The 23,875-nt window shown below is 34.3% G+C and overlaps 2 protein-coding genes across 2 annotated transcripts in view; one reads left to right on the top strand and one right to left on the bottom strand.

Moving 5' to 3' along the window:
* LOC141389530 (uncharacterized) overlaps window positions 1–23,875 on the top strand; it is a 1,388,168-nt gene that overhangs the window by 420,337 nt on the left and 943,956 nt on the right. The window lies entirely within an intron of this gene.
* Window positions 1–23,875, bottom strand: part of Osi12 (DUF1676 domain-containing protein Osi12) — a 43,254-nt gene that overhangs the window by 2,312 nt on the left and 17,067 nt on the right. The gene's annotated exons all lie outside the window — the stretch shown is intronic.

The raw sequence follows: 23,875 nt of genomic DNA, 5'->3' as shown, positions 1-23,875 counted from the left end.
CTTCATATAGACTTTTACTAAATTGGCCGTTTTTGGCCGCTATTTTGCCACCTAGAAGACATAGCTGAGAGTCTTCTGCATTGGTATTACTACATTTCAAACCCCGATTTTGCCCGTTTTTTTGATATTTATTTTGTTAGGTTACTTCTCAATAAAAACTATTAAAATTGTGGAAGTTTGGTTTGAGGAAATAAATAAAAAATATAAAAATAATATGCTTACAATTTCATTGCAAGTAAAATAAGTAATGGCGACAAATTGTTCGTTATATTCGTGGTTTCCTATATACTCCTACGGTGCGGTAGTAGTAAGCTTTATTTTATTTCTCTCAAAATTTTTGTTACTTTCTACCGTGATCGTTTGCAACAGTTTGTTGTTTATAAGAAAACTAATGAAAATGGTATTGGAAGGAATAGCTTTGTTCGTTATATACGTAGTTCCTTATAACTGTTGTTCCTTATATCCGAATTTATCTGTAGAAATCCTTGTTTTATCTCAGTCTTACACATAAGCAATTTAAAAAGTTAAAAAATCCTTTAATTCCGACTTTTTAATTTTTGGCTCAAAAACAGTGCAAATTACCTATAGTGCCCTGGCATAATTATTTTGACAATTTTGAAAAAATGATTTGTTTGGTTTTCTACCGGATGAGTCTTTATTAGAGTACTTAAAATTAGTAGTAAATTTTAAAAATTTTTTAGACTTCAACAATTTAAAACGTCTTATTTATATTTTTGATTATTTTCAGTTACGGTAAAAATAATATATTTCACACATATCTGTACCATTAGTACCCATTTACGGATCGAAATTATAAGGATATTCAAGAAATGTACACGCAGAGAAAAAAATATGTTTGATCCAACAATATTCCAAGAGCAAAATATGTATTGTTAACATATTGTTGGATTCCTCATGTAGTATTGTAAATCCAAAAATAGTTTGTGTCAACTGAACAATATTTCTCTCTTTTCTTCGAAAATTTGTTTCTCTTCTCTCGCTATTCGATGCCGTGTTGAAAAAACAATTTTGGTGAGTTGTGGTGTGTTTGTATGACTTGTGAGACTCTTGTTTTTATTTGTTTCTGTTTTGTTTCATTCTTCTTTCCTTTTCATGTTTGTTATGGTGTTTAATTATTCCTTTTGTTGTGGTGGGTTCTTGTGGCTTTTTGTTTGTCTTTGTTGTCAGCCAATGCAGCAAACCATGTATTGTGTTCATCAATGATTGCAATATTATACGCGACATTTATATCCAAGTTATGCGAAAAGTGTATATGAGAAGTATATGCACTCAAATCAAAAATTTCTGGGCTGGTTTTCTGTATTGACAATACTTTTTGTAAACAAAATTAGATTATGATAGTTCCTAAAATCGGTATTGTTAACGATTTTAACAATATTGCGGAAATTCGAAAGTTGTTTTTGTTTTCTATGTTTGGAACAAAAGATGGTATTTTTGGATTTGGATTACAATGTTTGAACAAAACAAATACATTTTTGGAACCAAAACATATATTTTTGTTCCAACAAAAGCGAAAAATATTTTTTCTCTGCGTGTATCATTAAATAACATTTTCGAAAGTTTTCTCTCATTATCTCTGAATGTTTTGCGGATTTACGACGTTTTTATGAGACTAACAAAATTGTTTCACTTACAAATGTTATACTTTAAGAAAATAATTTTAAGTTTGAGCCCGAAATACGCTCCAAACGTGTTCCACAAAAGTCAGCCTTACCATAGCACTGTGGTCGAACTTGTATGGGAAGGGCGGCCAAAAATATTTCCTGTACAGATATAAATACGAAATTTTCAGTAAAAGTTAGTTTAGCCACACAAATGAAAAAAAGCTAAAAAATTCAACATGGGTCCAACTTTGGGTATAGCCAACATAGAACGGTACCCCCTGATTTCTGGCATTTGGGGGTCTTGACCACATCTTTAAATGGAATTGGCTAAAATTTGGCTATAGGTATTCCATAGTGTTACTAAACCTTGTTGCAAAAATTTTTGAATTGGGTTCAAAATGCCACTTAATCATTCCTGGAGGTAGGCTATAGGAGTAGCTGCTATCATTATAGTATTTTTAATGACGGTTTCATTCATTATTTTGAAGAAATCAATAAAATAAAATAATTCAAAATACCGACACATTTTATTTTTCAAACAAAACAAATCACACTATTCCAATGTTTGTATGTATGTATATGTGGATTTTTCTCATTTGGCTCTCATTTATGGAACATAGTTGTACAAACGTACATTCAAATTAGTAGTATTTCGCATAGGATACGTAACGGCAGTCGCACGATAGTTTGCGAAATACATGAACGCATTTGGTATGAATTTTTCACGCCTTCTTCGGAAAATGCTGTATTGAAATATGCTTTTCATGACCTTTTTATTTATTCAAAGCAATTTATGAAATAACTATAATTTAATTATCATCGAAATTATAATTGCAGTTTGTTGTTGTAACAGTAGTTTATATGTTCATTTTTCTGCTTAATGAATGTGGCTACATATTGAAGTTTGTTAGTAGATTTTATGCTGCGCAGATGTTTTGTGTAATGAAACCTTGCCCTATAGAAATTTAGACGGCAGCACCATCCCGAGCGTATTGAGCCAAAAATACTCTGCTTTGTCCTGACGGCTGACGCTCCTCAGCTGAGATAAATGGTGGATATTCTACGAGGACCGCATGCAGACGATAGATAGTTGTTTATTGAATCTGCGACTGCATTCGTGTGAATACTTCTTAAACCTGCTTGATAGGCTTGTTGATCCTGGTTCTGCTCCCATCGACCATGACATTCAACTCTATTGTTCTCAACTCTGCCGTCCAAGTGGTGAACAAAGTGGCCGCAGATTTATTGGCCGATATTTGTATATTTTCGCGTGGAAAAGGGTGGTAAGATCAGACAAAAATGAGTTCAGCCATTCACAAATGTCATCAGGGAAGGCACCTGACACCAAGATCGTACAATCATCCGCATACGTTATAGGTTAGACAGTTCCAGCAATATCACCTCGGACAACTCCAAGTTTCACTTTACGGGTCTCGGACATCTTGATTCTAAATTCTACGCACGACAGGCGTCCAAACATATAATTTATTATCCAACGTTTCAAACTTGGCCGGAGCGTAGTCTGCTCGATGAACTCAAACAGCGTGGAGTGCTTGACAGTCTCAAAGGGTTACTATCACTGTTCTATCGCACGGCTTACTTTGATTGAGTCCTCGACTAATATGTGTGGAGATGGCGTGCAGCGCAGTTGTTGTGCTGCTTGCGGATCTCATGTTATTCATCGGCAACTAGACAGTTATTTCTGATGATCGGGAGGACTAAAGCCTCAAGGGCCTTTGCTTCGGGCGACAAAAGCGAAATTGGTCTGCACGATTCAACTTTGCTGGCATCTTTGCTAGGCTTCAGTAGCTGGTATATTTTCCAGACTTCGGGAACGATGTGTGTAGCTAGCGACAGGTTGAGAACTTTATTGAGATACTTGACATTCGGCCGCCCAGCTGTTGCAGTTTAAGCACCGCCGCTACTCGCAACATAGTATAATTCCTCCGTAACTGATTGATTGATTCATCTTACAAAAGTTTTTCAGTTCCCATAACCAGTACAGATTTCGACATGGACTCTAACTGCAAATTACTACATATTTCATGAATTTTTTTTACGAACATTATGGAAATGTACACTCTTTTGTTCGGTAGGGATCTGCAAATTGACTTGTAGAGCAGGGCTCTCTAGAGCAGGCAAGGAAACTTTTATAATACCAAAGATTGCAGTCCGACTCTATTTTCTGCTCAATGATTGGGACTTCCTAGCGTAATATACCTTACATAGCTTTAATAAATCTTAGATAAGTAAAAGAAAATATATGTACATGTGTATAAATAAAAACAGAAAATTCATCTCTATTGGATCGATGCAATGGGTTCAAATGCTGATGAAAAGATCGGATCTATCACGAAATCCTTTGAATGGATTCAAATGCTTATGAAAAGATCGGATCTTTCACGACTTCATTTGAACCAACGCAACAGATCCAGTGAAATCATGGCATCTCATGGAACCACTTCCATAAAATTTTGCTGGGTTTTAAAGGAGTTTTTAAACGTTTTTGAAAAAAGGACCAAAAAGACCCGTTTAGTGACTCGCATGTGGGTTAATTTTTTTCATAAATAGATACCCCGAATTGTTGTCAGTAATATTGCCAAAGACACTTTATACCAAAAATGCAAGGATTCCAAGGAATGTGATGCCGAATATTTCAAATCCTGTAGAAATGGGCGGAACTTGCCACGCCTATTTAGGTTACTTCCCAACGTAAATTTTCAAAACACCGATACACGTGTCTACTTTTTTTCGGTCATCTTTCATAATCTGGCCGAATTATCGTGTAATTATTTTTTATGTTGTACAGTGTTATTTTTCCATCACCAGTTCAGATTTTGATACGGACTCCAACGGCACTCCATTATTAATTTTGTTATTTTATAATAAAATTTTGGAAGTGTATACTCTTTTTTTTTTTTGAAAGAAATTATGTCGCTCGCCACTTGTAGGGATCGACAAACCGACTTGCTTTTAGGGATCTCTACAGAAACTATATGTATTCGCAACAAACATCCTAGAACAGACAAGGATAGATTTATAATATCAAAGAGTCCGATTCTATTTTAGCTCGATGATTGGAGACTTGCTAGCCTACTGCAAATAATTAACCTTATATAGTTTTAAAAATTATTAAAAGAAAATATACATATCGTCGGTGTCATGCTTAAGTGTTCCATACGCCATTTTTGACATTTTGAGATAAAGGTACCTTACAAGGTTTTGAACCATGCTCTTTCAGATTTTTTGGTCGGTTTTTCTCTATCTCTTATGGTTTCTGAGATATTCTGATGCCAGTATGTTCCATATCCGCTTTGTGACCCAAAAAATCTTGTCGTTTTGTTCCATATCCATAAAGCCTGGCGTATGGAACAAAACAACTTCGAACATTTTAGTTCCATATCCATGTCGTTTGGCGTATGGAACAAAAAGAGACAAAAACGAATTGTTCCGCACCAAAAATGATGGCGTTTGGAACAAAAAATTGCCCATTTTTGCCAAGTTACGGAAAAGTGTGGCGTATGGAACAAATTGTTTTAAAGGACTTGGTTTAAAAACTGAAGAATAAAAGTTTCTAAATCCAAATATTGTTGAATATTGTATTGTTATATGAAAACGTTGTATTGTTATATGAATCGTTTAAACAAAAAATCCATAGTTTAAAGACAAAATTTTGATGTAAGTCCACAAAAATATACGCAAAAACGTCCATTCGACTTGAAGCTAACCGACTACAAAAATGGTATTATAAGAAAATCGCGTTTAAATGTTTTATGTTACCTTAGAAATGCAAAATATCAATCCGTTTTGTCCGATCGAAGTTTTTACAAGGGCTTCGGAGTCGGAGTTGGAGTCGGAGTCTAGCAAATTTTGCTGGAGTCGGAGCCGGAGTCGTGAAAAAAAGCTCGACTCCGACTCCGGGCAACAATCTGTTATACATTTATCAAATATTGTCAAATCAATTTAAATTATTTAAATGATCATAATTTAAAAAATTCTTAATCTCTATTTTTACTACAAAGTGCATATCGGAAATATTTTTGGGTCAATTGAATGGAATAATATTTGCATGTTCCAAATATACTTAGGGAAGATCTTTTAGAATATCAACAGGCCGTTTTATAGAAGACTCACTGGTCTTCTCTTGTTGTTTTTTATTAGAAGTCATTTATGTCTGCTGTGAAAGAACCTATTGGACTTCTATAAAAGACCTTGTAGTACTTTAAGGGAAATCATACGAAAGACCTACCAGGCTTCTTGCTGAATTTGTATGAGAAAATTTAGAATCTTCTTAAAGACAACGTTCCTGCTATTTCTTAAACGACATATTCGGTCTTTTGAAGAACCATGCGTCTTTTATGAAGAAGTCTGCTCTTTTATAATAGAATAGTGTGTGGTTATCTATAAGTAAACCTACTAAATATTTCTCTCTCTATTTAAGGGGATATTCCTATGCTATCCTGTTGTTCTTGGAAGAGAAGAGATCAAATGAGTTTTCGATTAAGTCATGCAATACATCAATATATTTATGCTGAGGAATGAAAAATATTTAACAAATTGACGTTAAATTATGAGCATTACCTCTATAGGATGGTGGATATATAAATTTCTAGAACTATTTAATCATTTCCGATTGTCCGTTCGGCTTAGCCGTACTAAACGTTGGTTTCACTTGTATTTTTTTTTTTTGAGGTGGTAGACAAAAGACACTTTCCACCATAAGATAATAACTTGTCATTCCGTTTGAAACACATCGAAATATTCAGTATAGGTTTACGATTTAGTATAATGGCCCGATTTTATGTATTTCGAAGGTTTTCTTTTGTCACATTACGTGGTGCAATACGTAAAAAATAACTATGGACGGACAAGAATCCGAGATATTGTCCTTGAAGATGAAGAGTTATGTAGGCAAAGCCCTACAAGTATAAATAAAAATTCTTAACGGCTTGAAGAAAATAATCCCTTTGGACATAAAGGTTTCAAGTAACCTTAACCACGAAAGTGTTTGTTAAGGGGCAATACGCTATTTTGGTCTTCTATCACGTTGCGGTGTTAAAATATCGTTAATTTTTTCAAGAAATTACAAAGAGTGTTACCGGTCAGTAATTATGGTAATTTGGTATTTCGAGTCTCATTGGGTACAAAAGTCAAATTCGGAAAATTGTAAATATACTCCTTTGTCGGTGTTTAGGTAGAGAAACCTTGTAACGATACCGTCCGATTGCAGTTGCTTTGAAGGGTTTTGCTACATGTTCTGAAGTGTGAAGTATGCTGAAGTGCTTGTTACTTTGTTTTCCGTATTGTCAACTAGAAAAAACGAACAATATAGGTCTATGTTTTGGTATCCTCCCAATGTAATGTATCATGAAATTCAGACTGAGATGACTGTAATTTAAGATGTGAATTTTATTTTATCTATTTTCGGAGTCGACTCCGGAGTTGGAGTCGGAGTCGGAGTCGAGAAAAAAATTGGACTGGAGTCGGAGTCGGAGTCTGACCAAAAATGGCTCGACTCCGAAGCCCTGGTTTTTACCACAAAAAAATAGTGATAAGTAGGGGAAATCCTTTAAATAAATGTTTTAATAAACCTATAATAATGGTCCTTATTGTATTTATATGAAAAAAATAAATGTTTCATTTAAAGTCCTGATTTTCAAACTCCACAGTAGCACTTCATATATGGGAGGTGGAACACGATTGATAAAAAGTGTTTTGGTTGAAATGTGACAAAACGTGTTCCATGTGACACAAACTGCCAAAAACATGAAAAAAAGATTCCGTGGAACAATTCAGCAACTTTTTGCAATTATAAAAATTTGCCATAACTTCTAGACTATAACAGATATCTGACTAAAATAAACTACTGAAATATTCTATAAGTTTATTTAAGTAGAACTGAGCTCTTAAATTATTGGATTATTGCACCATTTTTATCCTGTATGGCCTTAAACATTAACTTGAGTTTTTCTCGAATCAGGCAAATGGCGTATGGAACACTTAAGCATGACACCGACGATATGTGTGCATAAAAACAAAAAAAAATTCTATTGGATCAATGGAATGGGTTTAAATGCTGATGAAAAGATCGGATCTTTCAGGACTTCCTTTGAATGGGTTTAAATGCTGATGAAAAGATCGGATCTTTCACGACTTCTTTTGAACCAATGCAAAAGATCTAATAGCATCTCATGGAACCACTTCCATAAAATTTTGCTAGGTATATTCGATTAAAGATGTTTTATACCCCAAGTGAATTTGTACGAAATCTGTTTTAGACAATTAGGAGTCGATTCATCCCTGCTGTCCCTGGGTTTGCCTCTCTGGCTGGATTTAGTGTACGATATTTCTCTATCAACCGATTTGGTCCAAGTTTTGGATCTCGTACCATATTCTGGGCAAGAGAGACTTCTCTCTTTCCGTCTGGGATGTTTGTAGAATAATTATAATATTTTCTGCGCGCTTAGTTCTAATAGCAATCAAATCAGTACACTCCTTCGTGTACCTCCCAGCAAGAAATTCATATTTTCTCTAAAAATGTGTACACGATAACTATCAAGGGAATAGCGGATTTTTGAAGCTTTCCATAGGTCAGGTTCGAATAAGAACTATATATGTAGGTCAACTCCTGCATGTACCTCCCTGCATGCACCTCCCTACCTCCTCTAGCCGGCAAGCCTGCCTTAGACATATCGTAATAAATACGATACTATACAGCTTAATTAATAATTAACAGTAAAAATATCAGTAAAGAAACGAAGTACGCTCTTACACACAAAAAACGCAGCGATTATTTGCTGATTACTAATTATTGTGTATCAAGGTAAATTTTTAGAAGAAATGTGTAAAATAATTATTTTTGCTAAGAGTGCAATTTTCACAAAAGTATAATATCTTTTTCTTTTAAAATTCACATATAAAAATTATTTTCGGACAGGCAAATACATATTCTTTCGTGGGTAGTGTTTTTTGAATCAGTTTTTTTGGTGAAACATAGCTTTTAGCGAGCGAAAATTGGACACTGCCTAAAGGCGGACCTGCCGGTTACAGTCAACTTTTGCGTACACATTTGTATTTTAGTTTTCTGTAAACATTTTTATATTTCTGTAAACATTTTATCAAGGTCTATGGAAGGTCGGCCATTCAGAGTTCTGTTAACCACATTTGACAACAAAAATAATAGATTTTATATAATTGTGATTTGAGTTTCTTTGTATTTTAAATCACAATAATGTTTTTGACAACAAACATAACAATCAGGTGGGCTTAGTGTCCAACTGTATAAACTCTGCATTTTATATTTTAAAGTATGCAAATTACAGGGATGTAAATCTGAATACACAAATGTACTGCTACAAATATTTTTTTGCCAATTTTATCTTGAAAAACGATAAAAAATTATAAAATCACAAAACCATTTGCTTTTAATTTAATATTACCTCAAGCCAAAATAAATCTAAAGAAAATAAAATCACAAGTTAAAACATTATTTTACTAGAATTATTTATTATGTTACCAGGGAGGTAATCATTTTTCGGTCAACCACTTTTCCCACCTGGAGCATAATTTTTGCCTTTTTCAGCTTTTACTAGTAACACATGCCTTATTTACCTAAAATCTATCGATAAATAATTTTTTAATTAGAAAAAGAGATTGGGCTTTTAGAGTGTTAAAGGAGATAGATTTCGTATCCTTTTTAAATGTTTTGAAGCAGATTGTGCTTACGACCCCTTTTACGACTGTACAATTTTTTGCGGGAGCAAGTCCACACTTACTGAGATAATGGACGACAAGCTTGAAAAACTATATACGCAAAAACGAAAATGACCGATGACTTTCTAATTGAGTCGAATCGAATGATTTGGCCAAAATGTTACACATCGTATTTTTCGTAAGTTCCAAGACGGTCTATGTGTTCAACATTTCCGCTTACGTTTAGTTTAAGAGCTGTTCGAAAATAAGAAATATATCTGGTGGACACGATAATTATCGAAGGGATTGCTTCTCGGTCGGTTGTTCCATTCCTTTCGGTAATTACTCCGCAAAAATTTTTGGGGAAAAGGAATCAGGTTGTGTATCCGGTATCCGATCTGACCACAAATGAACATTTTAATGCAAGCGGGCTGAGGGTAATCTCTGTCGGCAAGGCATACTTGTTTAGAACTTTTGTTTGTTTGTTTGTTTGAATGAACTTTTGCCTATTAATCACTAAACTGACGTTTAATCCATTGAAATATATAAAAAGTTCACGCACGTTTAAAAAAATATTTCTTTTGAAAAATGTTTGAAATGAAAAAAAATTGTTTCTCAAAAATTACACTGTGCAACAAAATGGAGGTGAAAGACTGGGGCACGGAAAATTCCTCTTGGGGAAGGAAGGCCTTGGTGAGTATATTAAGAACCCGTAAGCCGTCAGGGATTAGCGTTATATCTTTGTTCACTGTTGATTTAGCATATTTTTGTGATGACATGTCTTCAGTCGAATCGAATGAGGATTATTTTCGTAGAGCACTTCGACCTTCTAACTCGCTTCCTTCAATGTTCTTTTCGTCCTTCATTTTAAGAGCCGCTATAAAAGTACCACAAGATGACGTTTTTCAGCTTCTAAATGTTCTGCAAAAATGTCGCTCGGAAATTTTTAGATACGGCTCTCATTGACAACTAATCGATTTTGTAGCGTTTTCATAGTCATTTTCGACATTTACCCCTGTTTGTGTTTTTGTTTGTTCTATAACGAATATTCAAAAAACAAAATATAGTCTTTTTCTGAACAAAAACAGGCAAATGCACAAAATAACCACGAAAACGCGACAAAATCGATAAGTTGTCAATGAGAGCCGTACCTAAAATTTTCTGAGCGACATTTTTCTTTGGCCGCTGGGTGAAACATGGAAATATGCATAAATATTGAAAGAGGTTGATTCGCGGTATTATCAACTAATTTTAAATAATTCACGAATAACAGGCTTTTTAATTTTCATATTTTTGAATGATTGTAAGTTGAATATTACTCTTAATTTCCTACCCTTATATGTAAGTTATCACAGTAAGCAGTTAAGCTTTCGCGATGATTAACCATATTTTTTGATGAAGTTTTAGCAGTCTACATTAATTATTGTATGGGATTTTAGCGAAATAGTTGGAGATTTCCCAAATATTTGTTTCTAATTTTTCTATGTTTGAAATAATATTTTAACAATAAATTTTTTCCCTCTTTTTTGCTATAATATTAAATTTATGTACCCAATCTCTCTAACTTCGGTTTCATACTTTTGTATGAAACGGACAAAATTTTATTTCCAATATTTCCATGAAAATTAAATCTCACAAAAAGCTTTCCCGCAATCATGAATATTTTGGCGATTATATCAATCTTATGTGCTATTATTGTTGAGAAAGTGTTTACTTTTTTATATGTATCTTTTAGACAATTTCAAAATCGGGATGGATGTTACTAATTTTGAAGCGTAAGATGACTCACTGCTGCACCTAACTTCTACAATCAGCAATGTTTCGTGACCGTCGCTTAAATATCGTGCAACTTTACAGAACTTTCATCTTCATCTAAATGACTATAGTTTTATTACGTTTTTTTCCTATTCAAAAATCTTTTAATGAATGCCTGTCATAATTAAATTTTTTGATAACTGCTCTTATTCCTCCTCAGTTTAAGAAGAAATGTGAATGTGTTTATTATGGACAAGAGCTGAAACTTTGCCACATGACTTTTTGGTCTTTCATCACGTAGTTGTATACGAATTTGGTTATATTTCCATACGGTTATATTGCACAAATTGTTGCTGCTTTAAAAACATAAAACGAATGCCTATTTTGGATTGAATGGAGCACGTTCAGAAAAATGTATGGGGATTTCTGAGCGAACTCGGACACATTTTCAAGATGAGGTTTTTGATTTCCTTTATTTTTTGCTGTGGTGAACATTTAAGTATATTTTCAGATGTTTTTTGACTAACGATTCCACAGATTTCACGCCTTGAAAAATTCTTCTTTAATATTGGTCCAAATAGAAAAAATCTTATTTTGTATTTTTTGTTGTTTTATCAACTAACTAATAAAAAATAGAAAAAATATTTGCACTGTGGTTTTGGATGCTGTTTTCGCGATTTAAAATTTAAAACCAAATAGGACTTAACATTTTTGTAATGTATCCTAGTTTAATACAAAAAAATTCAAGAGTACAATCGGTGATAAAAATTCGCTGATTGTACTCTTGAATTTTTTTTTTGTATTAAAATAGGATAAATTACAGCAATTTCAAGTCCTATTTGGTAGTGGGATTCGAGTGATTACTATTTTTTCTTAATTTTTTAAAATTGGTCAATACAAATTTTCCTTTGTACCGGTGTAAAACATTTGTTATTGCACAAAAAAAAATTGTTTCATTAATAACATTTGTTTTTATGTTTTATTTAGAAATTTTCTTTAAAAATCTTTAAAACATACTCAATTTGCGATTTAAAGAATGGTTTAGCAATTAGTGTACCAGCGTTAGTGCGTATTACTGAATGAAGTTTTTTGTGCCCGCGATAACTTTGGCCATTTAGTACCTCAAATTCAAATTTTATTTCTTATTTAAATAGTCATCTTCCAGTGAAAATATTTCTTTAATATTTGGTAGATTATTCGTCCCGGATGCCCATTCAGATAATTCCCAAGCTATAGCTTTTTGATAATCAATTTAGTTAGATTATTGTCCGGCTGCTACAATAACAGCTAAAACATTTTCAAAATGGCGAAGTTTTTAAGATGTTTAAGGTAAATTCCCAAATAATTGTACAAAACAAATGTTGAAAAATGTTTTTTTATTTTTTTGGTAAAACAACAAATGTTTCACACTGCACGGTACTCTTGAAGCAACTTTAACTGGAAGATGTTTACACCTGGGAAGTTTTTGCGGATTTTTAAACTACAATCGTCATAGATGAGAAAAAACAAAACAATCGCCGGAGCGCTTTTTAAATAAATCGCGATTCAAGTTGAAATTTTTAGGGGTTTTTAGGTTTTCACGATTTTTTTGGAAACCGCATGTCCTATCGAAATGGGATTGGAGAAAATATTGTGGCTATGAAAATTCTCTACATGATTGACCTTTATAATAATTTCGTAGGTTTGACCGTTATTGAGATATAGAAGATCAAATTGGGACAATGCATTGACTGTATCGCCTCCTTACAAAACAATGTCATGACTGCAATTTCCCAACTTAAAATTATATTTCTCGAGAATTGTACAACTAAGGAAAAAATTACGAAAGCCAATTGTGTAGAGAATTTTCACAGCTAAAATATTCTTTCTAGTCTCATTTCGATAAGACTTACCATTTTCAAGCAAATCGTGAAAACCTAACAAAAAAGCTAAAACTGTGACTTGGACATCTATATTAGGGCTATAACCAAAAAAATACCACCACATAGCCGTGTAGAGCATGAAAAACTATTATGAAATACGGTGTCAATTTTTCTCTACCGCGAAAAAAGTTTCCGCACCAAATGCATTGAAATTCTGTAATGCATTTTTTAATTTTATCTGTCATAACAACATATTTGCTTTTCATTAAAATTTTTATTTTTTTGTAATCTAATTTAAAATCATTATCAAAGCGTTCTGGACCAATTTGTTCTCAAATCGCGCCATTTCGGACCATATTAGGATTTTTTGACACTATTGCAATTTTTGGTTTTTCTTTATAAACTCGTGAATTTTATGTTTATATTTTTTAACCTATCGGACAAGAGAATTTGGGGTCATTTGCAACGAATTCGCGAAAGTTACAGGATGTTTTTGTTGACCTTGCCTGTGAGAATTGTATTTGTTTTCTACAAAAATACAACACCAGTACCATGTGGGGAATTTTGTCCTTATAATGAAAACGCGTTTCTAAGATCGATTCGATGAAAAAAGTTTCAGCACCGACCGCAATTACTAAAACCCTTTTGGTATTTTTTCTACTTATAATTTTAAATTTGCTTTGTTTGAATAAATATTTAAAGAAAAAAATACAATTCTCACAGGCAAAGTCAACAAAAACAGCCTGTAACTTTCGCGAATTCGTTGCAAATGACCCCATATTCTCTTGTCCGATAGGTTAAAAAAAATATAAACATAAAATTCACGAGTTTATAAAGAAAAACCAAAAATTGCAATAGTGTCAAAAAATCCTAATATGGTCCGAAATGGCGCGATTTGAGAACAAATTGGTCGAGAACGCTTTGATAATGATTTTAAATTAGATTACAAAAAAAAAATAAAAATTTTAATGAAAAGCAAATATGTTGTTTTGACAGATAAAATTAAAAAATGCATTACAGAATTTCAATGCATTTGGTGCGGAAACTTTTTTCGCGGTAGAGAAAAATTGACACCGTATTTCATAATAGTTTTTCATGCTCTACACGGCTATGTGGTGGTATTTTTGATATTTGCAAAAAAGTGCAAAAAGTTATATCCCTAATCTATATATCTCAAAAATGGTGAAACCTATGAAAAAATCATAGCGATCAATCCTCTAGGGAATTCACAGCTACAACATTTTCTTTAGTCCCATTTCGATAGGACTTGCGGTTTCCAGGCGAAAACCTAAAGTAAACCTAAAAATGTGAATTTTGACCGCGATTTATTTAAAAATCCCTCCAGCGATTTTTCCAGTTTTTGGATTTTCTCACCTGTGAACAGTGCTGTTTCAAAATCCGCAAAAACTTCCCAGGTGTAAGCGGTTTCCACTTAAAGTTAGTTAAGGCGCACCATGTGTGACATTGTTTTATAAGGTAGCGATACAGTCAATGCATTGTCCCAATTTGAACATCTATATCTCAATAACGTTAAAACCTATGAAATTATTATAAAGGTCAACCTTGTAGAGAATTTTCATAGCTACAATATTTTCTTAAATCCCATTACGATAGGACATACGGTTTCCAAGCAAAATCGTAAAAACCTAAAAAACCCCAAAAAATGTCAACATGAATCGCGATTTATTTAAAAAGCGTTCCGGTGATTGTTTTTTTTTTGGTTTTTTATTTTTCTCATCTATGAACATTGTTGTTTCAGAATCCTCAGAAACTTCCCAGGTGTAAGCACCTTCCATTTAAAGTTGCTTCAAGAGCACCGTGACCGACATAAAGGAAAAATTGTATTGATAAATTAAAAAAAAGAACAAATTGTAATCATTCGAATCCCACAACAAAATAGGACTTATAATATTTGTAATTTATCGTAGATTAATACAAGAAAATGGAAGAGTACAATCAGTGGTAAAAATTGAATTTAAAATTTAAATCGCGAAAATTGCATCCAAGACCACTGTGCAAATTTTTTTTCATTACATAGTTGATAAAACAACAAACAAATCAAAAAAAGGTTTTTTTCTATTTGGACCAATATTAAAGAAGTTATGAGTATTTCTTTGCACATATGTAGTTTTTACAGAATTTAACTTTTTAAAGGCGCGATATCTCTGGAACCGTTAGTCAAAAAAAACCTGAAAATATACCATAATGTTTTGCTAATGAGCAGCATCACCACAGCAAAAAATAAAGGAAATCAAAAACCTCATCTTGAAAAAGTGTCCCATTTCACTCAGAAATCCCCGTATACATAATTTACAAAATAAATCAAGCAATTTTGTAGATATTAATATTAAACTATAGCCTTTTCTGGACATTGAGATAATATTCACAATCAAATTTCTTTGATTTAAATTTAAATATATTTTCCATTTTTTTATTGTAGCTTAAGAAAATTCGTTTTACTTAAATACCAGTTTGAAATAAAGTTGAATTTAAATCACTAGTTCACAAAATTCTAATTGATTGTTTATTTCAGTAGGCATTTCATTGATATCTGAACAATGCCCATTGAATTTGTATAGATGTGGTAAATATTTTTTTTGTTTACACAAAACTTCCGTCCTAAAGTTTTGTGTATTGTGTTGTATATCCAAAGAACATAAACAAAGTTGTAAATTCAATTAAAATAAATCTTGTAATGCGATTTGCAAATGGCCATTATACTACCATAGATTATGTACTACGCTAAGATTTCCTTCTACCGAAATTCAATTCAATTGTTATTAAAGTGCCCCTATAATGTTAGGTGGCGGTGGCTTCTTGACGAAATGGCTATTACATTTAGAGTGTGCAGGCACAACAGTTCTTCGGACTTTAGTACAACAATGAAACAAGTCATTTTTCATTTGTTTCTGGTCTTAACGAACAAAAGAAGAAAACTGGAGCAGTTTGTTTTCCATTTTCAAAAACAAGCAGAACAGCAAACAAACGATGTGTGCGTATCATGCCAAATGTTGCTGCTGGTTGGCTGGTTTGTATTTTGGTGACATTCAATTTAAGGTTTATAGGTCAATTTCGTGGTAAACCAAAAACGAAAATGCAATGAAAAAAATGTTTAAAGCCATCATCATTATAAAACACAAGAAAAACAAAAACAAACAGCTATAGGGCCAACCGGCACATAATAAAAAGCCATAAAAAATGTCTAATGTGAAAAAACATCAACAACGTTTTTGTCACCAGCATAAACTTTGTTGTCAGTGTTGTTCAAGAGGTCTGTCTCCTTGTCTTAGCAATATCCAAAGTACTACTGCTGACAGGCTGGGAGAAAGTCATTTGTTCTTGAGGTTATTACCAAAGAGCCTTAAATACCTAAAGTCGTTGAAAAAATAAATTAAAATGTAAATGATTGTCTTATTACGGCGATGGATCATAACAAAGTAAACAAAGAAGTTTGGTGAATGTTTATGATGAATTTTATATTCATTGACCGGATATGGTGGTGGACAAGGAACATTGAAAACTACACTTCATTTTCGTTAAAGAAAAAATATAAAATATAACAAATATATATATATATATATATATATATATATATATATATATATATATATATATATATATATATATATATATATATATATCAGGAATATTGTCAATTATTTCATATTCCATTTCAGAAAAAAAGGATAAATTTTTTTCGCGCTACATCAACGATTTTTGATATGTAGGTTAAGAAAAAGATTCCCAGTACGAATCTGGTCGCGAGCCAATTTTTGGTTGTTGCGGATAAAAGTTATGGCGCTTTTATTTCGCTTTTTAAGAAAGAAAATATTATAAAAACGCTAATTATTTTAATGAGCACAATTGTTACTAAAAAGTTCTCTCGAAGTGACTTCAGCGAGTAGATTGCATAATACCTGCAAAATGTTACACAGAATTCGCGGAATGTACATAAAATTGATAAATTATTGAATATAAGTCTACTTTTTTCAAAATTAAGGCCCATTTAGTGGTCATATAATTACATAAAAAATTGTTGTGGATCCAAACTTCTCGGCGAATCAAATGAGACTGCAATCATACAGATTGGTGTTATAGTTTGGATGTTACAGCCAAAATAAGCACATATTTTGGTCAAAAAATTATTTTTTGTTTGAAAAAATATTTTTTTCACATGCATTATGTAGTAGAAAATGTTGTAAAAATTTATAGGAATACTTCCTTCATTTTGCTGAAATCTCCCAACAAAATAGACGGATTTTGCTTTATTGACATTCGTATTAAAGCTTTCCCATTAGGGAAGCTAATTGGGTTGATGAGGATATATGCCAAAGCTTCTGAAATGGAAATAGAGGTCAAATAACCCATTTTTATTTATATGCATTTTAAAATACGCGTAAATCGCGTAATTATCAAAATCAGTTTGTCCGCATGTGATTTTCATGTACAGCAAGATCGTAGCTTTTAATTTGAATATAATTTTCGAAGTTGAATTTGGTGGCTAAGATGTAGCATCGGCTGTATCTTAGTGCCTAAAAACCTATATAACGTCGCTAACTTGCGCGGAGTGCGTATGCTTTTTGTCCGCATCCGATTTCAGTGTCCACCATAAAAATCTACATCTATATATATCTATTTCAAGGCGGTCAACGAAGAACCGTGGATGTAGCATCACACACTATTTTTTGGGATAAAATGAATGTAGCTCCCTTATCAGTGAAGTTTTCAAATCTCTGTTTCCGCTAAAACGAAGATGCTGTATTAGTTGTTTCAGTGCAGTGGAAACGAACCGCAGAAAACGCGATAAAATACGCGATATGTCCAAAAACAATTTTAGGTGATTTTTCTACTTTGGATTTTCTTGTAACTCGCGTTTTAGTGAATGGATTTTCACGGAGAATGATTTATTAGATCCGGAACGTAAAAAACTAAAATGTGCAATCAAGTACGAGGAAATCGAATGACAATTGTAAAAATTAGGCCCGAATAATATGATTTTTAGAAAAATATTCACACAAAATTTCGTCATTTCGATACATATTTCTGTGAAGCTGTGGAGGCTACATTCACGATATACGTATCAAAAAGCTCAGAATCGCAAGTACTATAATCCTATTAAAGCCTTTTTGAAAAATCTGTTTGCGGAACGCGACTAGAAGAAAATGTCAAAAAACACTGTAAATTTGGCTTCAAAATGTCAGCGTCATTTAATGGTAGACGCAGATGAAATTTTGAAAAGTTATACATTAGTGAGATTATCCTTATTTAGTTGGCTTCTACTTTTACTTTGACAGGAAAATCGTGAGAAGTGTAGTTTACTCGCAAATCGAGAGAAAACAAAAAAAGACACGTTGGCTTCAACCCATTTTTACCCATTTTCTAACATAAATATAGCCACAGCTTCCACGCAAATTAACTTTTGAGGCCAATATTTTTTGCCACGTCCAAAAACATTTCATTTTATCCATAAACATTTAATTTGTATAATATACAATTACAAGTCGCGTGTTCTAAAAGGGTAAACCTTGGCTTCAGCTATGTTAAATTTTCAAAAATATTGGTGATATATATATATATATATTTTTTTTTTTTCAGTGGATGTTGTGTTAGAGGAAATTATTTAGTGGTACTAATTTAACACAGTTAAATACCAATTTATGTACTTACACTAATACCTAAATTTGTGTCGCTAATTGTGACCGAGTATGTACATACAAAGTAATTTAAGATAATTCAAATTGAATTCTCTCATATGTATATGCGTATTACCACTTCGTCGCCCCTTCGTTAGCGGAAAATCCACATGAATATAAAAGAGGAAAAGGAAGATTATGTACGCAGGCCGTTTCTGAGTTAATTTATCTTAAAACAAGTGAGGAAAGACAATACCCTACACCACTACCCTTGTACATAAGTTTTTCACTGGTAAACATTTCTTTAGGGTGACGTAGGGGATGGTAGGTAATAGGGAATTTTAACATGGCAAAGCCCAGGATTTATCTTGGTTCCTCTTTCATCTCAAGTGGACACTGACCTCCCCGTGGTGTCACCTGGGGAACGGCCTTTAACACCCGTTAAAGGTAGTGAGCTAACATGTGCCGCGCGTTCACCCATAAGAACGTTAAAAACTTGGGTTTGGGCGTCGGGTTAGTAACCGTCCCCTAGAAAAACAAACCCCTCTAAAGTTGACGAAACCCGCAAACGTTTCAAGGACCATGATCTGCGAATCTGCACCTGGAATGTTCGCACTCTTTATAGAGAAGGTGCAGTTTACGCATTGGCAGATGTACTTGAAAAGACTCGGACCATTACCTTGTTGCAGCAAAGGTGCGTACCAGATTAAACGTAGCAAACAAAGTGCGAACAGACACAACACGGAAGTTGGACATCGGTAAGCTGCAATCACAACAGATAGCCACAGCATATTCCACTCAACTAGACCAATTACTTAATCAAAGCACTCCTCATCCCGAAAACTTATCAGGACAATGGCAAAACATTGCCCACTCCATGCAAACAGCCGCAAAATCAGTACTTGGATACCAGAGACCTCCACCAAGGAATCCATGGTATGACCAGGAGTGTCCTGCTGCTACCGAAGAGAAAAATGCGGCATATAGGGCTACTTTACAATCAGTAGCAACGCGTAGCTCACGAGTGTAGTATCGCGAGAAAAGGAGGGAGGAGAAACGTCTTTTCCGCAGGAAAAAGAGAGAGATGGAAAAGCGGAAGTGTGAACAAATCGAGATGTACAGGAGACAGAATGAAGTCCGAAAATTCTACCAAAGAGTGAAACATCAAACTGATGGCTTTGGAACGGGCACATCCTCCTGTAGAGACCAGCAAGGTAATCTGGTAACTGATACAGATAGTGTGCTAAGGATATGGAAAGAGCATTTTTCCAAACTGTTGATATCCAATAGTAGCGAAATCGACGAAGATACCACACTTCCAATCCCAAAAGATGGTATTGAATGTATACCAAGATGAGGTAAAGACAGCAATAAACCGGCTGAAGAATAATAAGGCAGCAGGAGCTGATGGCCTACCAGCCGAGATGTTTAAAAACGGAGGCGACACGCTGATAAGGTGTATGCATCAGCTAGTTAGCTGAGCATTCTGTGTCCCGTCCATAAGAAAGGAGATAAGACTTTATGCTCCAATAATAGGGGCATACGTCTTCTCCCTATCACCTACAAGATAGTGTCATTGATATTGTGCGAACGACTAAAGCCCATGGTCAACGAAATAATTGGACCATACCAATGCGGCTTGGCAAGTCCACAATTGACCAGATATTTACCCTGCGGCAAATCCTGGAAAAGACCCAAGAGATGCAGATCGACACCTACAACCTTTTTTGTCGATTATAAAGCAGCCTTCGACAGCCCGCTAAGTTCAATGGTATTCCAAGTCTGAAATTGGTATCCCCGCAAAGCTCATTCGGGTTTGTAAAATAACTCTAACTGACACAAGATCTTCAGTTAAAATAGGAAAGAACCTCTCCGAAGAGTTTTGTACCAAAAGAGGTTTCAGGCAAGGAGACAGCCTCTCATGTGATCTCTTCAACATCCTGCTGGAAAAGGTTATTCGAGAGGCAAACGTCAAAAGAAGTGGCACAATCTACACCAATAGCCACATGTTACTTGCTTATGCTGATGATATAGACATCATGGGACGATCAGTAAAAGAAGTAACCGATACCTTTATGAAGGTCGAAGGAGAATCTGTCTGGCGGTAAACGGCGAGAGGACCAAGCTGATGGTGTCGACGCGCAATGCGTCCATTGAGATCGAACCAACAGTTGAAGTTGGTTCCTATAATTTTGAGGTTGTAAAAGACTTCGTATACCTCGGCACCGCCGTAAACACAACAAACGACATCAGTTGTGAAATAAAAAGAAGAATTGTATTGGCTAACAGATGCTACATTGGCTTAAATAAGCACTTTAAAAACGAAGCCACAACTGGTCAAACTGATGTATGGTTCCGAAGGCAGTGCTTGGCGTGTTTGAGAGAAAAATTCTTCGAAAGATCTACGGACCGATCTGCGTTGGCGGTGAATATCGACGTCGTATGAACCACGAGCTGTATCTGCTATACAACGACATCAATATAGTTAAACGTATCGAGATGCAGCGATTGCGTTGGCTAGGCCATATAATAAGAATGAGCGATGATGAACCCGCTAAAAAGGCGTAAAAATTCGAGCCACATGGCGGTGTACGCAGAATTGGCATGCCAAAGAATAGATGGCACAAACAAGTGGATGAAGAGATGACAAGGTGCGGAATTCCAAAAAGCGAAGCACTAAACAGAGAGAATTGGAGATCTTAACTTAGTTCGGTCTATGGAGCAAATGTTCTGTAATAGGCCAGCTAAGTAAGTAACATTTCTTTTGGGGGAGATATTAAAGTTTTCATGCACCCTATTTTTTATACCATATGACTTATACCCTAGACAGACGGCAACGTTAATTTGCATTAAGATGTGCATTTAATTTTAATCTGACAGACGACAGTTTCTGCATTTACGAAACAGCTGTTTGCTGGTTAACAACTGTTTTGTTGTTGTTTTTCAATGTAAATTGTGTCTCAGAGCATGAATATGCTCTCTCTTCTATATGAATATGGGCTCTCTTTTACAGCATTGCCATATTGAAATACCTAAATTCAATTTAAATTCCCTTTGATTTTGTGCATTAAGAATGTGGATAATGCACGAATTAATTTGAATTAAAGTAGTTAATGCAAATTAACGCTGCCGTCTGTCTAGGGTATTAGTGTAATTAGTACTGATTGGAAGCTATGCAGGAAAGAAGCAGATGTATAAATACTTGAAAATATAAAAATTGGGATAACTTTGCGCATTTTGAAATAACTCTGATATTTGACCATCAATGCCAACACATTTGATATTCATTTAAAGTTCAGATGGTCTAGAATTACTATCAAGTTCTACCCTTGGAACCTTGTCCAAGAGAAACAGATATAACCACATTGCAAATAAAATTCCACAAATTGAAAGTTGGGATATGTGAGCGGCTTTTTTTTTATATTCCTAGTATTTCACAAATTTTTGTAAAGTAATTGAGATCAATTTAAAGCTCAGAATGTCTTAATTATTATAGGTAATTTTTGTTGAAATGCAACCATGAAAACTGGGATATTCGTTATTACAATTCAAGTAAAAATGGTACGCCAAACTACTTTGCATAATTTTAAAGGTGATCTTTCTACTCCCATTAATAGGCATTGCTTATGGAATAGTCCTATTAGAAGTGAGATTAGATTCTCCACGTTCATTGCCCTGCTTTACTTCTGGAAGGCCACAAACCAAAGCTGCGATATTCGTCATTAAAAATATAATCCCAACAGGTAAGAACGGCATTAAGTTCGACCGAGCCAAACTTGTTTGGAGTCGAGCCATTTTTAGTTCGACTCCAAATCTGGAGTCGGCTTCTTTCACGACTCCAAACTCCGGAGTCGACTACGAGGGTAATTTTCAATACCACTTAAAATGAATAAAATATATACAATTTTCCAATTTGTTCCTATATGTTGCCTGTTTCATAAGATATTCCTTGAGAGAACATTCTGTGCCGCATTTAAACAAGTAAGAAAGTATCAGCCAGCTGAGCCGACAGAGATATACCCTTAGCCACGTACCCAAAGAAAAAAAGTTAACACAATACTTCTGTAGATTTTTTAGCTGTTGGGAAAATTTTCCAGGATGGAAAGGGCCGCAAAGAACTACAGGTTGCAACAAAATTCAGAATGATCCAAGACGTGTGCATTTTTTCCAAACTTTGGGTAGGGGGTACCCGTAGGAGTGATCCGATGTAGTACATATTCGGACCTAATACAAATCTGTAGGAAATATTTTTTTTCTTTATTAGTCTATGGATATTTTCCTTACAGACTATATAATTAAAAATGTTGTACTTAATTTTCTGAATTTAAATATATTACAATTTTACTTTTCAATTTACAAAGGTTGAGCTAAATCGATTTCTCTCTTAAAGGGTTATTTTACACATAATCCAGTTTAGGTGGTGCCGGTAGGATTTTCTGGACCTTTTTGGGTCATTACCTCAGAAAGTATGGACTTGCCCACGAAAAAAAAAATTACAACGTCGTAACAGGGGCCGCAAGTGCAACCTGCTGCATCACAAATTAATAAGATCAGAGAGGAGTTGTTAAACTATACTTTTTCCAAATTTGAACCAAATATGTTGATCCGTTCGAGAGTTATCGTGCGCTCCAACTACGACACATGGTATTACATGGGTTGTTTGCAGTTTTCGTACTGATTTCTGAGGAAGTATGGACTTGCTCCTGAAAAAAATTATATCGTCGTAATGAGGGTAGTGAATACAAGTGCAACAAAAATCAAAGCGATTCGAGAGCAGGCCTTAAACTGCACTTAAGCAAAATTTTGTGTGGGAGGTACCCAAAAGAGTGGACCAATAGGGTCCATATTGGAACCTCATCTATGTGTGGTAGAAATGTCACGATGTGCAAAGTATGGACTAATTCGGTTACTCCCTTCAAGAGTTATCGTTCGGACCATTTTTCCGAACGTTTTTGAACTTTTGTGGGGGAGGTACCTGAAGGAGTGGACCGATATGGCCCATCTTCGAACTTAAATGAAATCTGGACAAAATATTTCGATAACCGAAATTTGAACCGAATCGATTGATTCCAGACAGGCAGACAGTCAGACAGACGGACGGATCGACTCAAAATTGTCTGAAACGGATATCGTACAAACATACTTGGGGTCTAAAACCATTATTTCGATGAGGCACATTTTTGGTCGTATCATTTTTGGTCGTATCTTTAGCCTAAAGGCTGAGGGTATAAAGATATTCCGTAAAACTCTGTATACTGTCATGGCAAAATCGACATAGATGGTGAAGGTCAAATTATAGTAAATATCC

The sequence above is a fragment of the Musca autumnalis genome, unplaced genomic scaffold, assembly GCF_047663935.1.
Source record: "Musca autumnalis isolate F117 unplaced genomic scaffold, ASM4766393v1 scaffold_1, whole genome shotgun sequence".
Taxonomy (NCBI): Eukaryota; Metazoa; Arthropoda; class Insecta; order Diptera; family Muscidae; genus Musca; species Musca autumnalis.
Note: the sequence above shows the minus strand (reverse complement) of the source record. Positions and strands in the feature narration are given on the sequence as shown.